Here is a 15,364-nt window from a genome sequence, read left to right on the forward strand (position 1 = left end):
TTCATTCAAAGAAGGCCATCTTAAAAAAATACTACACAATCATATTAGAAAAGTGGTGTAGGTGGTAGCTTAAATCATGTAAATATTACTTATAATTTGCTCCAAATAAAGTCAGGGAAAACTAGTTAAACAATCCTGAAAAGCGAGTACATTTATATGGATTTTGAAGTAGATTCAAAGGTAGTTTGGGGTCAAATTTACTAGCAAAGAGTACCTTTTTCATTCAAAAAAAGTAAATTTGACCAGAGTATTTCCCAAGGAAAAGTTGCTTGGGAATTGTGCGTGCAAATTGTTACCTAGCTTTGCTCAAGTAAATGGCACTCCAAATTTTTTTTCAGTGTACTGCCCAGTGGACCGCGACCTCCTCCAGCTGATTTTGGGAGTTCTTTTGTCTCTGGACTGCTCCATGGTATGCCTTCTGCCCCCATCGCCTTGCTTTTCCTTTTTTGGACTGCACTAATGAATACAGATATTCTGGCTGCCACATGAATTACATGTGCAGCATTCTCCATCCATTTAACAGAATACTGAAGGATGTTGACGCTCAAGAATTTGGTCCCAACAGCTTAGACAAGGTAAGATTACAGTACAGCTGTTGAATGACACCAACATGGTTTAGGTTATTCTATGCTTTACAGTGTCAAAACCTTTTTTCAAGTCGAAGATTGGTTTGAAATTGGAAACGGACAAGGATCTACGTTCTTATATATTGAATGACAGCTGATGCCTTCCATACACAAGGAAAAACTGCCGCAGAAATTGAGAGAGTGAGATTTGTGGTTACAGGAGTTATTGATGTACAATTGAGTTCTTTCAACATAAAAGTATCAATGCCCAATCTGCATCTTTTGTTTTAGAATATTTAATCCTTAATCCATTTGTAGAAAGCTTGCTGGCCACAGTAAAGTAGCAACTCGTCACATTATGAATACATGTACCAGATGATAAATGATGAGTTTTGTTGCTCCATCAGGTTACATCTGGAGGTGTTTGATAAAGACATGGACATGAAGGATGACTTTATGGGAAGGTACTGCTTCCAGTACACATTAGTAGTGTTGTTATTATCGATACTGTCACATACTGCAACTGCTTGATAATACTGCTTACTACCTCCAGCGCAGCGATGCCAGTATTGAGAAGAGCACCGCCATCCTCCTTTATCTACACTTTATTGTCCGATTCACAAGAAAAATTATGTCACACACTTACAGTATATTAAAGACAGGTTGTAGAATTTGATATGGTTGGAATCATTTAGAACATTCATGTAGAACGCAAATGATATTAAATATATATGTATAAATATCAAATATTGCAGTGTAAATAAATAAAAATAAACATGAATTAGAGAAAAGAAATCCATTCCATTATCAAGTGGTTGAAATAATTGTCATGTTTCTCAACATGCAGGCTGAAGGTCAAACTGAAGGACATAATTGATTCTCAGTACACGGATCAGGTATGGAAACGGCTTATATTATTGTCATTGAATTGTTCAAGCATTCAAAGGATTGTGTGTGTTTTATGTATCAGTGTATCAGTACACGCTCAGTGATGTCAAGTCAGGTCGCGTTCACCTGATCCTGGAATGGCTTCCAACAGCCTCGGAGGCAGACCAACTGGATAAGGGGGGTGCTTCCAGAAGAAGAAAAAGCGTACTAATGCTTCATTCAACTATAAAAAATACTAATATCGAACCATTCTCTTCAGATTCTCAAGTTCTACTCCAGGCAGTCCTACCAGAACAAAGCCGTTCCATCTGTGGGACTTTTGTTTGTCTTCATCGAACAAGCAGATGGTTTACCAGTAAGTGAGTCGAGGAGGTACTGAGGAGGCATGATCTGTGTTTTATTATGACCCATGTGGCGTGTCAACAGGTGAAAAAGAGTGGAAAAGAGCCAAAAGTGGGAGCGGATATGCTTCTTGGAAAAACATCCCACAAAACTACTGTGAGACTACTAAGCGTGGCAACTAGCCAAATAATAACCAGGGTATTGGCATCCGGGACTAACACGTCCATCTTTGCTGTAGGTGTGTGATCGCACGACATCACCTCAGTGGAATGAGGCGTTCTGCTTCCTGGTTCATGACCCTAGAGAAGAGAATGTTGTTGTCAAGGTAAGTTAACAATATTATTTTTAGTATTTCCACCATGTGATATCAACAAACTTGACTTGTATTACTACCTTTACACTTTGTTTCTCCAGCTCTCTCACAGCTGGACGTTGCCCATGGGTTCCTTAGTCGTCCCAATCAGAGAGCTGCTCTCGGAACCAGAACTGGTCCTGGATCAGTGGTTCCATCTGGATGGCGCCTCCCCAGAGAGTCAGATTCTTCTTCGAGCTGAACTCAAGGTAGGCGATCTCTCATTCTAGTCTTAACTCGCACCAGACTTCACATGCAATTGTTGCAGATGCTGATTCCGAGCAAATGTCCTCGTGGTGATCATGAGGCTAAATTCACTTCCAAAGACTCCGACCGCTCGACTGAGCAGCAGAAACGGGAGGCAGATGTGATGCAAAAGTGAGCGCTGCGTATATCCAAGCACACTAGTCTCAGGTCTTATTTGGTTTTCATGCTACATTGGGTTCTTAGGTCAAGTTTGGTGGACACTCCGGTAGAAACTCTTTTCTATGTCTTATCCTCACTAGGGTTGGGGTATGCTGGAGCCTGATTTGGGGCGAGAGGCGGGGTACACCCTGGACCGGTGGCCAGCCAATCCCAGGGCACATACAGTGCATCCGGAAAGTATTCACAGCGCTTCACTTTTTCCACATTTTGTCAAGTTACAGCCTCATTCCAAATTGTATTAATTTAATCTCTTACCTCAAAATACTCCACTCCACTAATGAACTGCACTAATGAATACAGATATTCTTGCTGCCACATGAATTACATGTGCAGCATTTTTGGTAGGTTGAGCGTTGTTGCGCTTCCACCTGAATTGGCATCAGCTGTTGGGGCTCGATTGCGAGGCGGTGCCAGGGTTATTGATGGGTCTTGGCGTCACCGGGGCGCTCATTGTTCCTTGCTGTTCACCTGTCGAGGCTGTGTTGGCGCGCTCCGGTGGCGGGCTCTGGTCTGTCGTGCCATCAGCAGCGTATGTGAAAGGTAGGCATAAAATTACTGGGCGTGTACCGGTGACGGTGCATCATGTGACCGCAGCCATGGTTGTTTTAATTTGCAGCGGGGTTGGTTGTTGAGGACCTGGCGTGCATTTTGGAGGGCTTGCAGGAAGTGCAGTGTCAGCCTCTTGAGGCTAGGATTGCACTGGCTGTGTGTTAAGCTACCTTTGCTCCGGTAAGCTGCCGATGCTTTAAACAAGCAGAAAGCTAACTTTAGCACCACATGTTGTCTGTCTCAAAGTTAAATGATCTGGTTAGATAATTATTTTTCTTTTTTGTGGTTAGCACAGAGAGGTTGTCACGTTCCGGCTTGGGAGCTTTACGGCACGACCCCAGGATGCAGAGATGAGGACCCAATAGCAGGTAAAAAGGCATTTATTGTTGATACTATGCAGCAGACCAACGCACTAGCATGTTCAACAGAGAAAACAACATCAATGACCCAACAAAGAAAGGAGCGCGCACCTGAACCAAATAGGCATCACAAATAATGAGAAACAGGTGCGGGAGATAATGGACATCAACTGAAAACACAGCAGAGCAACACAGGAAGGAAATACAAAACAAGGGCATGAACGAGGAACTGAGGAAAACTAAGAGCTGTCACAAGGGGGTGACAGACGTTAAACTATTTGTTGGCAAATTCAGGTTCAACATTCAGTGTGTGTGTAAAATGTTGCAGATTGAATAGTTTAACAGGCTAACACACATAATATTGTTTGAAGCAATGTCGGTTCATATTCAGGTTCATATTCCTGGATTCTATTTTTCAATTTCTCTAGGGTTCTCAACGGAAAGCGAATTCTGACTCCCAATGCCGAAGGGCCTCTGTGGCCTGGGTTGGTGGGGGAGTGGGGGGAACCGATTCCCCTCGCGCCATCAGATCCAAGAGCAGGGACAGCTGGTCACCGTAATCGTCGGATTCCTCTCCCGGTGGCTGACCTTGGTCGAGGTTTTTCTCTTTCCTCGTGCGGTAGCGCTGGAGTCTCAGGGGTTTTGTCCTTCGGCGGTAAGGATGTTTTGCAGGTCTTGGGATGAGGTTTTACAGGGTTCACAGGGTTCACAGGGTTCACAGGGTTCATATTCCTGGATTCTATTTTTCAATTTCTTAGGGTTCTCAACGGAAAGCGAATTCTGACTCCCAACGCCGAAGGGCCTCTGTGGCCTGGGTTGGTGGGGGAGTGGGGGGAACCGATTCCCCTCGCGCCATCAGATCCAAGAGCAGGGACAGCTGGTCACCGTAATCGTCGGATTCCTCTCCCGGTGGCTGACCTTGGTCGAGGTTTTTCTCTTTACTCGTGCGGTAGCGCTGGAGTCTCAGGGGTTTTGTCCTTCGGCGGTAAGGATGTTTTGCAGGTCTTGGGATGAGGATTTACAGGTTTTACAGGTTTTACAGGGTTCACAGGGTTCACAGGGTTCATATTCCTGGATTCTATTTTTCAATTTCTTAGGGTTCTCAACGGAAAGCGAATTCTGACTCCCAACGCCGAAGGGCCTCTGTGGCCTGGGTTGGTGGGGGAGTGGGGGGAACCGATTCCCCTTGCGCCATCAGATCCAAGAGCAGGGACAGCTGGTCACCGTAATCGTCGGATTCCTCTCCCGGTGGCTGACCTTGGTCGAGGTTTTTCTCTTTACTCGTGCGGTAGCGCTGGAGTCTCAGGGGTTTTGTCCTTCGGCGGTAAGGATGTTTTGCAGGTCTTGGGATAAGGATTTACAGGTTTTACAGGTTTTACAGGTTTTACAGGTTTTACAGGTTTTACAGGTTTTACAGGTTTTACAGGTTTTACAGGTTTTACAGGTTTTACAGGTTTTACAGGTTTTACAGGTTTTACAGGTTTTACAGGTTTTACAGGTTTTACAGGTTTTACAGGTTTTACAGGTTTTACAGGTTTTACAGGTTTCACAGGTTTCAATTTCTTAGGGTTCTCAACGGAAAGCGAATTCTGACTCCCAACGCCGAAGGGCCTCTGTGGCCCGGGTTGGTGGGGGAGTGGGGGGGACCAATTCCCCTCGCGCCATCAGATCCAAGAGCAGGGACAGCTGGTCACCGTAATGGTCGGATTCCTCTCCCGGTGGCTGACCTTGGTCGAGGTTTTTCTCTTTACTCGTGCGGTAGCGCTGGAGTCTCAGGGGTTTTGTCCTTCGGCGGTAAGCATGTTTTGCAGGTCTTGGGATGAGGTTTTACAGGTTTTACAGGTTCATATTCCTGGATTCTATTTTTCAATTTCTTAGGGTTCTCAACAGAAAGCGAATTCTGACTCCCAACGCCGAAGGGCCTCTGTGGCCCAGGTTGGTGGGGGAGTGGGGGGAACCGATTCCCCTCGCGCCATCAGATCCAAGAGCAGGGACAGCTGGTCACCGTAATCGCCGGATTCCTCTCCCGGTGGCTGACCTTGGTCAAGGTTTTTCTCTTTCCTCGTGCGTTTGCGCTGGGTGCTGACCCAGGGGGTAGCGCTGGAGTCTCAGGGGTTTTGTCCTTTGGCGGTAAGGATGTTTTGCAGGTCTTGGGATGGAATGAGGGCACCCAAGTTTGTTTGGCTTGGGGGTCTCAACGGAAAGCTTGCAGCTGAATTTGTGTAGGCAGAAGTCGGTTCTATGTTTATACGACCTTTCGTTGGGGAGTTACTGGCGAAAAACGTCGCCCATTGAGATTGCATTGTTGGAAGCAGCAGTCCATTAAAGTGACCACGAGATGGTGGTATTTACCGAGTAGAATAGCATTACTTTAAAGTGACCCCTAGTTGGCAGTACATAGCAAGTAGAAATAGCAGCCTCCCCCCTCCCTCACCCCCTGCCTTCCTCATTTGGGCCCAGCCTTCCACACCCCAGTCCCCGAGCCCCCCAGCCTTCTACATTTAGGCCCAGCCTCCCCCGTCCCACACCCCAGCCCCCCACTCCCTCGCCCCAGCCCCCCCAGCCTTCTTACACTTGTGCCCAACCTGTGGAGGGCAGTAATACGCCTTGGAGCGTTGAAACAAAAGAGGAAGTAGACAGACTGGCAGAGAATGGTGGTATCAACGGACCAGCTAACCGAAGGAAACATGAGTAGTCTGCGCTGCGCCGTTGGGTAAGTAGTCAACATAGATCTCGTTTGAATGTTTGGGTTAGGGTTTTAGGGCTATGGTTGGAGGAGGGTTTTAGGGCCGAGTTAGGGCTGGCTAGGGCGAGTTGGGGCCAGGGCTCTTTAGGGCTGGCTAGGGCGAGTTGGGGCCAGGGCTGGCTAGGGCGAGTTGGGGCTAGGGCGAGTTGGGGCCAGGGCTGGCTAGGGCGAGTTGGGGCCAGGGCTCTTTAGGGCTGGCTAGGGCTCGTTAGGGCCAGATATAAATTTGACCATCCATTTAACAGAATACTGAAGGATGTTGACGCTCAAGAATTTGGTCCCAACAGCTTAGACAAGGTAAGATTACAGTACAGCTGTTGAATGACACCAACATGGTTTAGTTATTCATTCATTTTCTATGTCTCTTATCCTCACTAGGGTGGGGGTATGCTGGAGCCTGATTTGGGGCGAGAGGCGGGGTACACCCTGGACCGGTGGCCAGCCAATCCCAGGGCACATACAGCACATCCGGAAAGTATTCACAGCGCTTCACTTTTTCCACATTTTGTCAAGTTACAGCCTCATTCCAAATTGTATTAATTTAATCTCTTAGCTCAAAATACTCCATTATGACAATGTGAAAAAGGTTATTATATTTCCAAATCATGTCCAATCAACTGAATTTACTGCAGGTGGACTCCAATTGAGTGTATAGTAGACACCAAACGTCCAGAAGGAGGCGACTGGCACACTAGTGTGGGAAGTCCATACCTGCATGAGGAAAGTGGAAGTCAAAAAATAATCATTCTAATAATACGATTCCCAATTAAGGGAATAAATCCCAGGTCTTTGGTTTAGTTATGAAATGTTGAATTAATTTCACAGGTACCTCAACCTGTGGCTGTGTTGCGTTTTTGTGCACCGTCATCTGGAAGTAAATACAGCTTTAGTACAAATGCAGTGAAGCTGTTCTGGTTTGAAATAATGTTTTGTAGAAGATGTGTTAAGATCATTTCATTCAAAGAAGGCCATCTTAAAAAAATACTACACAATCATATTAGAAAAGTGGTGTAGGTGGTAGCTTAAATCATGTAAATATTACTTATAAATTGCTCCAAATAAAGTCAGGGAAAACTAGTTAAACAATCCTGAAAAGCGAGTACATTTATATGGATTTTGAAGTAGATTCAAAGGTAGTTTGGGGTCAAATTTACTAGCAAAGAGTACCTCTTTCATTCAAAAAAAGTAAATTTGACCAGAGTATTTCCCAAGGAAAAGTTGCTTGGGAATTGTGCGTGCAAATTGTTACCTAGCTTTTCTCAAGTAAATGGCACTCCAAATTTTTTTTCAGTGTACTGCCCAGTGGACCGCGACCTCCTCCAGCTGTTTTTGGGAGTTCTTTTGTCTCTGGACTGCTCCATGGTATGCCTTCTGCCCCCATCGCCTTGCTTTTCCTTTTTTGGACTGCACTAATGAATACAGATATTCTGGCTGCCACATGAATTACATGTGCAGCATTCTCCATCCATTTAACAGAATACTGAAGGATGTTGACGCTCAAGAATTTGGTCCCAACAGCTTAGACAAGGTAAGATTACAGTACAGCTGTTGAATGACACCAACATGGTTTAGGTTATTCTATGCTTTACAGTGTCAAAACCTTTTTTCAAGTCGAAGATTGGTTTGAAATTGGAAACGGACAAGGATCTACGTTCTTATATATTGAATGACAGCTGATGCCTTCCATACACAAGGAAAAACTGCCGCAGAAATTGAGAGAGTGAGATTTGTGGTTACAGGAGTTATTGATGTACAATTGAGTTCTTTCAACATAAAAGTATCAATGCCCAATCTGCATCTTTTGTTTTAGAATATTTAATCCTTAATCCATTTGTAGAAAGCTTGCTGGCCACAGTAAAGTAGCAACTCGTCACATTATGAATACATGTACCAGATGATAAATGATGAGTTTTGTTGCTCCATCAGGTTACATCTGGAGGTGTTTGATAAAGACATGGACATGAAGGATGACTTTATGGGAAGGTACTGCTTCCAGTACACATTAGTAGTGTTGTTATTATCGATACTGTCACATACTGCAACTGCTTGATAATACTGCTTACTACCTCCAGCGCAGCGATGCCAGTATTGAGAAGAGCACCGCCATCCTCCTTTATCTACACTTTATTGTCCGATTCACAAGAAAAATTATGTCACACACTTACAGTATATTAAAGACAGGTTGTAGAATTTGATATGGTTGGAATCATTTAGAACATTCATGTAGAACGCAAATGATATTAAATATATATGTATAAATATCAAATATTGCAGTGTAAATAAATAAAAATAAACATGAATTAGAGAAAAGAAATCCATTCCATTATCAAGTGGTTGAAATAATTGTCATGTTTCTCAACATGCAGGCTGAAGGTCAAACTGAAGGACATAATTGATTCTCAGTACACGGATCAGGTATGGAAACGGCTTATATTATTGTCATTGAATTGTTCAAGCATTCAAAGGATTGTGTGTGTTTTATGTATCAGTGTATCAGTACACGCTCAGTGATGTCAAGTCAGGTCGCGTTCACCTGATCCTGGAATGGCTTCCAACAGCCTCGGAGGCAGACCAACTGGATAAGGGGGGTGCTTCCAGAAGAAGAAAAAGCGTACTAATGCTTCATTCAACTATAAAAAATACTAATATCGAACCATTCTCTTCAGATTCTCAAGTTCTACTCCAGGCAGTCCTACCAGAACAAAGCCGTTCCATCTGTGGGACTTTTGTTTGTCTTCATCGAACAAGCAGATGGTTTACCAGTAAGTGAGTCGAGGAGGTACTGAGGAGGCATGATCTGTGTTTTATTATGACCCATGTGGCGTGTCAACAGGTGGAAAAGAGTGGAAAAGAGCCAAAAGTGGGAGCGGATATGCTTCTTGGAAAAACATCCCACAAAACTACTGTGAGACTACTAAGCGTGGCAACTAGCCAAATAATAACCAGGGTATTGGCATCCGGGACTAACACGTCCATCTTTGCTGTAGGTGTGTGATCGCACGACATCACCTCAGTGGAATGAGGCGTTCTGCTTCCTGGTTCATGACCCTAGAGAAGAGAATGTTGTTGTCAAGGTAAGTTAACAATATTATTTTTAGTATTTCCACCATGTGATATCAACAAACTTGACTTGTATTACTACCTTTACACTTTGTTTCTCCAGCTCTCTCACAGCTGGACGTTGCCCATGGGTTCCTTAGTCGTCCCAATCAGAGAGCTGCTCTCGGAACCAGAACTGGTCCTGGATCAGTGGTTCCATCTGGATGGCGCCTCCCCAGAGAGTCAGATTCTTCTTCGAGCTGAACTCAAGGTAGGCGATCTCTCATTCTAGTCTTAACTCGCACCAGACTTCACATGCAATTGTTGCAGATGCTGATTCCGAGCAAATGTCCTCGTGGTGATCATGAGGCTAAATTCACTTCCAAAGACTCCGACCGCTCGACTGAGCAGCAGAAACGGGAGGCAGATGTGATGCAAAAGTGAGCGCTGCGTATATCCAAGCACACTAGTCTCAGGTCTTATTTGGTTTTCATGCTACATTGGGTTCTTAGGTCAAGTTTGGTGGACACTCCGGTAGAAACTCTTTTCTATGTCTTATCCTCACTAGGGTTGGGGTATGCTGGAGCCTGATTTGGGGCGAGAGGCGGGGTACACCCTGGACCGGTGGCCAGCCAATCCCAGGGCACATACAGTGCATCCGGAAAGTATTCACAGCGCTTCACTTTTTCCACATTTTGTCAAGTTACAGCCTCATTCCAAATTGTATTAATTTAATCTCTTACCTCAAAATACTCCACTCCACTAATGAACTGCACTAATGAATACAGATATTCTTGCTGCCACATGAATTACATGTGCAGCATTTTTGGTAGGTTGAGCGTTGTTGCGCTTCCACCTGAATTGGCATCAGCTGTTGGGGCTCGATTGCGAGGCGGTGCCAGGGTTATTGATGGGTCTTGGCGTCACCGGGGCGCTCATTGTTCCTTGCTGTTCACCTGTCGAGGCTGTGTTGGCGCGCTCCGGTGGCGGGCTCTGGTCTGTCGTGCCATCAGCAGCGTATGTGAAAGGTAGGCATAAAATTACTGGGCGTGTACCGGTGACGGTGCATCATGTGACCGCAGCCATGGTTGTTTTAATTTGCAGCGGGGTTGGTTGTTGAGGACCTGGCGTGCATTTTGGAGGGCTTGCAGGAAGTGCAGTGTCAGCCTCTTGAGGCTAGGATTGCACTGGCTGTGTGTTAAGCTACCTTTGCTCCGGTAAGCTGCCGATGCTTTAAACAAGCAGAAAGCTAACTTTAGCACCACATGTTGTCTGTCTCAAAGTTAAATGATCTGGTTAGATAATTAATTTTCTTTTTTGTGGTTAGCACAGAGAGGTTGTCACGTTCCGGCTTGGGAGCTTTACGGCACGACCCCAGGATGCAGAGATGAGGACCCAATAGCAGGTAAAAAGGCATTTATTGTTGATACTATGCAGCAGACCAACGCACTAGCATGTTCAACAGAGAAAACAACATCAATGACCCAACAAAGAAAGGAGCGCGCACCTGAACCAAATAGGCATCACAAATAATGAGAAACAGGTGCGGGAGATAATGGACATCAACTGAAAACACAGCAGAGCAACACAGGAAGGAAATACAAAACAAGGGCATGAACGAGGAACTGAGGAAAACTAAGAGCTGTCACAAGGGGGTGACAGACGTTAAACTATTTGTTGGCAAATTCAGGTTCAACATTCAGTGTGTGTGTGTAAAATGTTGCAGATTGAATAGTTTAACAGGCTAACACACATAATATTGTTTGAAGCAATGTCGGTGTGTTCTGTTGTACTTTGCTAGCTCTGACAGAGGTTTAAACTTCAAAAGTGGTGCCCTGTCTAATATTTTGTGTATGTGTTTTCAGGTTGCTGCAACGAACGTGACTCGGCACTGTAAGTTCTGTTCAGCTTTTTTTTTTACCACTAGAACATCTATTTAAACACTGTAGATTGCAGCACAACCACTTTTCAAAAATGAGCCCCCTCCCATGCCTCCATGATGATTGCATGTGCACATTTCAGACACTTGGTGCACTGAGTAGTCACCTGTCAAGATATCATACTTAATTGTGACTTTTTAGTGTCCTTTATGCACATCTGAGCAACCATTTTCAGTCTGTACTCCTCAGTCACATAAGATCACACTTAAAAAAGAACGAGACAGAGGTATAGTATATAAAATAATTATCTAACCAGATCATTTAACTTTTAAATAGACACAACACATGGTGCTAGAGTTAGCACAAATGTCTACTCTTCATTGAACGCCATAAAAGTAGAGTGCACCAAGGGAGTCTTGCATCAGACTTTTCTAGTGACATTGTCTTTGAGCATACTCACAATCAACATGCTTTCGGCTGGCTATATTTTCCTAATAACACGGTATCTATAGACATTAACTGTAGATACTGTACAAGGTGAGCTGATCCAAGAGCAGCCCCAGTCCTGTTTTTGTGAATGATTATATTTTGTTGTTGTTGACATGTGCTGGCAATTTGCTCCTCATGTGCTGGAATGTTGTTGACAAATGGTATGACGTTATTGTACATTTTTAGCGCGCGCGCTTTTATTTTGAATTTCTTTCAAACCCCGCCGACGGCAGCAGTGCGCTTTCGTCACTGGTGAGTAGCATGTCTTTATCTCTATCATGTAATATTCTCGTATTAAACCAACATTACCACAGACGTATTGTGAGCTAAGCCAATGGTAAATTTGCAAAAGTGCCTGTTTGAACTGTGCTAATGTTCTAGCTAACAAGTGTTTTGGCTAACCTTCTAGCTAACAAATGGTTTAGCTAACGTTTATAGTTAGTTAAACCTGGTTTAGTTAGTTAAATAAACAAAGGTGCAGTAGTACTATGGTGCCAGATATTGACCCCAGTCATTTAAGTAGGGACATTTTTTTTGGTCTTGTTTATGATAGTGTTACTCAACAGCTTGATGTGTTGCTTTCAGGGATTCAATGAGTTTAATTATCATCTCATCAGTTGATGTGTGTGAGTGCATATGTCATAACTTAGAAGAGAGTTAGGAGTCTTAGGAGAGAAAAAGTCACCCATTGTTGAACATCTATGCTGGCTGTACAGTCATAGCTAGTATATAGTTTGTGCTAAAATTGTGAATTTGACCTGAAATTGTATTTTACAGTTGGTGGGTGAATGTTGACCACAAAGCATTTACCTGTGCAAAAACAATAATTATAGGAAGTGTCCCTTGTTAACTTCTCTCAACCATTGTCTTCCTGTCCCATTTAGAATTGTCCAGATCACACTGCCAGAAAGTGTTCTTTGCCACGCGAGTCATTGAAATGTATTAGTTTGCCACATTTGCACAATGTACATGTTGTCAGTTTGTGCTCATCTGTCATTTTCAGTTCTGATATTACTGCACTTGCAAGCTCAAATTGTAGTAGGCCATGTGACGTGCATGATGACCACTAGTTGGCGGTACATACCAAGTAGAAACAGCAGTAGATTACAGTGACCCCTATTTTTGTATTTATATATCTATAAATATATAATATAATTATATATATTTTTGTATTAACCACAAGTGATGATCCCCCGTTGACAACCAGGGTTAGGGTCCGGGGTTGGAGTCAGGGGTTAGGATGAACTGAAGTGTTTGTGCTGTCTTCTACAGGCTGGATGAAGGCCAGCCTTGCTAGCGCTCTCCACTCACACCAGGCCTGTGGGGCAAAAACAGTATCTGCAGCTTCAACTCTGGGTTCTTCTCCCCGTCTTAACCAATGGAAGGGTTAGGATGCACTGAAATGTTCATGCTGTCTTCTCCTGACAATAGTCACAAGTTAGCAAAGGTGGGGTGTTTGTGCTTCCAGGTTCTTCTGTTGATCCCGAAGGACAACACCAGTTTTTCCACCTTTGTGGGAACGATTGCGTTGGCAAGAAGATCCTTGGCATTCCTGAAGGTGTCCCCCGGAAAGCTGTCCACCTGCAGGTCTGGGAAGTCATTTGGTGGAAACTGGAATCTCCCAGGATGACGAATCTCTTCCGCACGGCAAGTTGCCAATCAACCATTTTCCTGGTGGTGTGCCGATGACGCTGGACCAGTTGCTTTTGGCTCCCGCCGATTGAGCCGGACATAGAACTGTCGAAGCTGATGTCCGCCAGTATATCTTCCCATTGGCCTTTTTCCGCAGGTGACTCCCTTGGTGGCGTAAGTAGTGGGGCGTCGTCAAGCAAATTCTGACTCCCAACAGCAAAGGGCCTATGTGGTCCGAGTTGGTAGGGGACCGGGGGGTAACCGATTCCCCTCGCGCCATCTGATCCAAGAGCAGGGACAGCTGGTCACCGTAATCGTCGGATTCCTCTCCCGGTGGCTGACCTTGGTCGAGGTTTTTCTCTTTCCTCGTGCGTTTGCGCTGGGTGCTGACCCAGGGGGTAGCGCTGGAGTCTCAGGGGTTTTGTCCTTCGGCGGTAAGGATGTTTTGCAGGTCTTGCAGGTCTTGGGATGAGGATACCTCTGGTTCTGTTTGGATACCGGCATCCAGGCAGGCCCCGGCAACTGTTGGATCGAGCCGAGAACGAAGAGAAGTGGTTGGGATGGATGGCCTTCCGGCGTCCCAGAGGTGGAGGGTTCCCAGAGGTGGAGGGTTCCTCCAAATCTTGTTCCAATCCTTGGATGTCAGGGTTTGTCGGTGGCGGATCTTCGTTTTGTGCGGGTGGTTTTACAGGTTCATATTCCTGGATTCTATTTTTCAATTTCTCTAGGGTTCTCAACGGAAAGCGAATTCTGACTCCCAACGCCGAAGGGCCTCTGTGGCCTGGGTTGGTGGGGGAGTGGGGGGAACCGATTCCCCTCGCGCCATCAGATCCAAGAGCAGGGACAGCTGGTCACCGTAATCGTCGGATTCCTCTCCCGGTGGCTGACCTTGGTCGAGGTTTTTCTCTTTACTCGTGCGGTAGCGCTGGAGTCTCAGGGGTTTTGTCCTTCGGCGGTAAGGATGTTTTGCAGGTCTTGGGATAAGGATTTACAGGTTTTCACAGGTTTTCACAGGTTTTCACAGGTTTTCACAGGTTTTCACAGGTTTCACAGGTTTCACAGGTTTCACTTTCTTAGGGTTCTCAACGGAAAGCGAATTCTGACTCCCAACGCCGAAGGGCCTCTGTGGCCCGGGTTGGTGGGGGAGTGGGGGGAACCAATTCCCCTCGCGCCATCAGATCCAAGAGCAGGGACAGCTGGTCACCGTAATGGTCGGATTCCTCTCCCGGTGGCTGACCTTGGTCGAGGTTTTTCTCTTTACTCGTGCGGTAGCGCTGGAGTCTCAGGGGTTTTGTCCTTCGGCGGTAAGCATGTTTTGCAGGTCTTGGGATGAGGTTTTACAGGTTTTACAGGTTCATATTCCTGGATTCTATTTTTCAATTTCTTAGGGTTCTCAACAGAAAGCGAATTCTGACTCCCAACGCCGAAGGGCCTCTGTGGCCCGGGTTGGTGGGGGAGTGGGGGGAACCGATTCCCCTCGCGCCATCAGATCCAAGAGCAGGGACAGCTGGTCACCGTAATCGCCGGATTCCTCTCCCGGTGGCTGACCTTGGTCAAGGTTTTTCTCTTTCCTCGTGCGTTTGCGCTGGGTGCTGACCCAGGGGGTAGCGCTGGAGTCTCAGGGGTTTTGTCCTTTGGCGGTAAGGATGTTTTGCAGGTCTTGGGATGGAATGAGGGCACCCAAGTTTGTTTGGCTTGGGGGTCTCAACGGAAAGCTTGCAGCTGAATTTGTGTAGGCAGAAGTCGGTTCTATGTTTATACGACCTTTCGTTGGGGAGTTACTGGCGAAAAACGTCGCCCATTGAGATTGCATTGTTGGAAGCAGCAGTCCATTAAAGTGACCACGAGATGGTGGTATTTACCGAGTAGAATAGCATTACTTTAAAGTGACCCCTAGTTGGCAGTACATAGCAAGTAGAAATAGCAGCCTCCCCCCTCCCTCACCCCCTGCCTTCCTCATTTGGGCCCAGCCTTCCACACCCCAGTCCCCGAGCCCCCCAGCCTTCTACATTTAGGCCCAGCCTCCCCCGTCCCACACCCCAGCCCCCCACTCCCTCGCCCCAGCCCCCCCAGCCTTCTTACACTTGTGCCCAACC

General features: G+C 45.7%; 4 long non-coding RNA genes across 4 annotated transcripts; all 4 read left to right on the top strand.

Annotated features, from left to right (window-relative positions):
- Window positions 1-2,100: 2,100 nt before the first annotated feature.
- On the top strand, window positions 2,101-2,504 carry LOC144901186 (uncharacterized). Its single transcript, XR_013629332.1, has 3 exons — window positions 2,101-2,121; window positions 2,211-2,357; window positions 2,417-2,504. It is a non-coding gene; the product is annotated as an uncharacterized LOC144901186 (long non-coding RNA).
- A 305-nt stretch (window positions 2,505-2,809) lies between these two features.
- On the top strand, window positions 2,810-3,946 carry LOC144901198 (uncharacterized). The gene is made up of 3 exons (XR_013629348.1): window positions 2,810-3,114; window positions 3,191-3,303; window positions 3,414-3,946. It is a non-coding gene; the product is annotated as an uncharacterized LOC144901198 (long non-coding RNA).
- Window positions 3,947-9,215: 5,269 nt separating this feature from the next.
- On the top strand, window positions 9,216-9,685 carry LOC144901185 (uncharacterized). The gene is made up of 3 exons (XR_013629331.1): window positions 9,216-9,302; window positions 9,392-9,538; window positions 9,598-9,685. It is a non-coding gene; the product is annotated as an uncharacterized LOC144901185 (long non-coding RNA).
- Window positions 9,686-10,003: 318 nt separating this feature from the next.
- On the top strand, window positions 10,004-14,137 carry LOC144901195 (uncharacterized). The gene is made up of 5 exons (XR_013629345.1): window positions 10,004-10,295; window positions 10,372-10,484; window positions 10,595-10,672; window positions 11,133-13,022; window positions 13,105-14,137. It is a non-coding gene; the product is annotated as an uncharacterized LOC144901195 (long non-coding RNA).
- Window positions 14,138-15,364: the final 1,227 nt, after the last annotated feature.

This window comes from Doryrhamphus excisus, linkage group LG10 (genome assembly GCF_037039965.1).
Source record: "Doryrhamphus excisus strain RoL-2023G ecotype Guam linkage group LG10, RoL_Dexc_Guam_v1.1, whole genome shotgun sequence".
In the NCBI taxonomy this organism is placed as follows: domain Eukaryota; kingdom Metazoa; phylum Chordata; class Actinopteri; order Syngnathiformes; family Syngnathidae; genus Doryrhamphus; species Doryrhamphus excisus.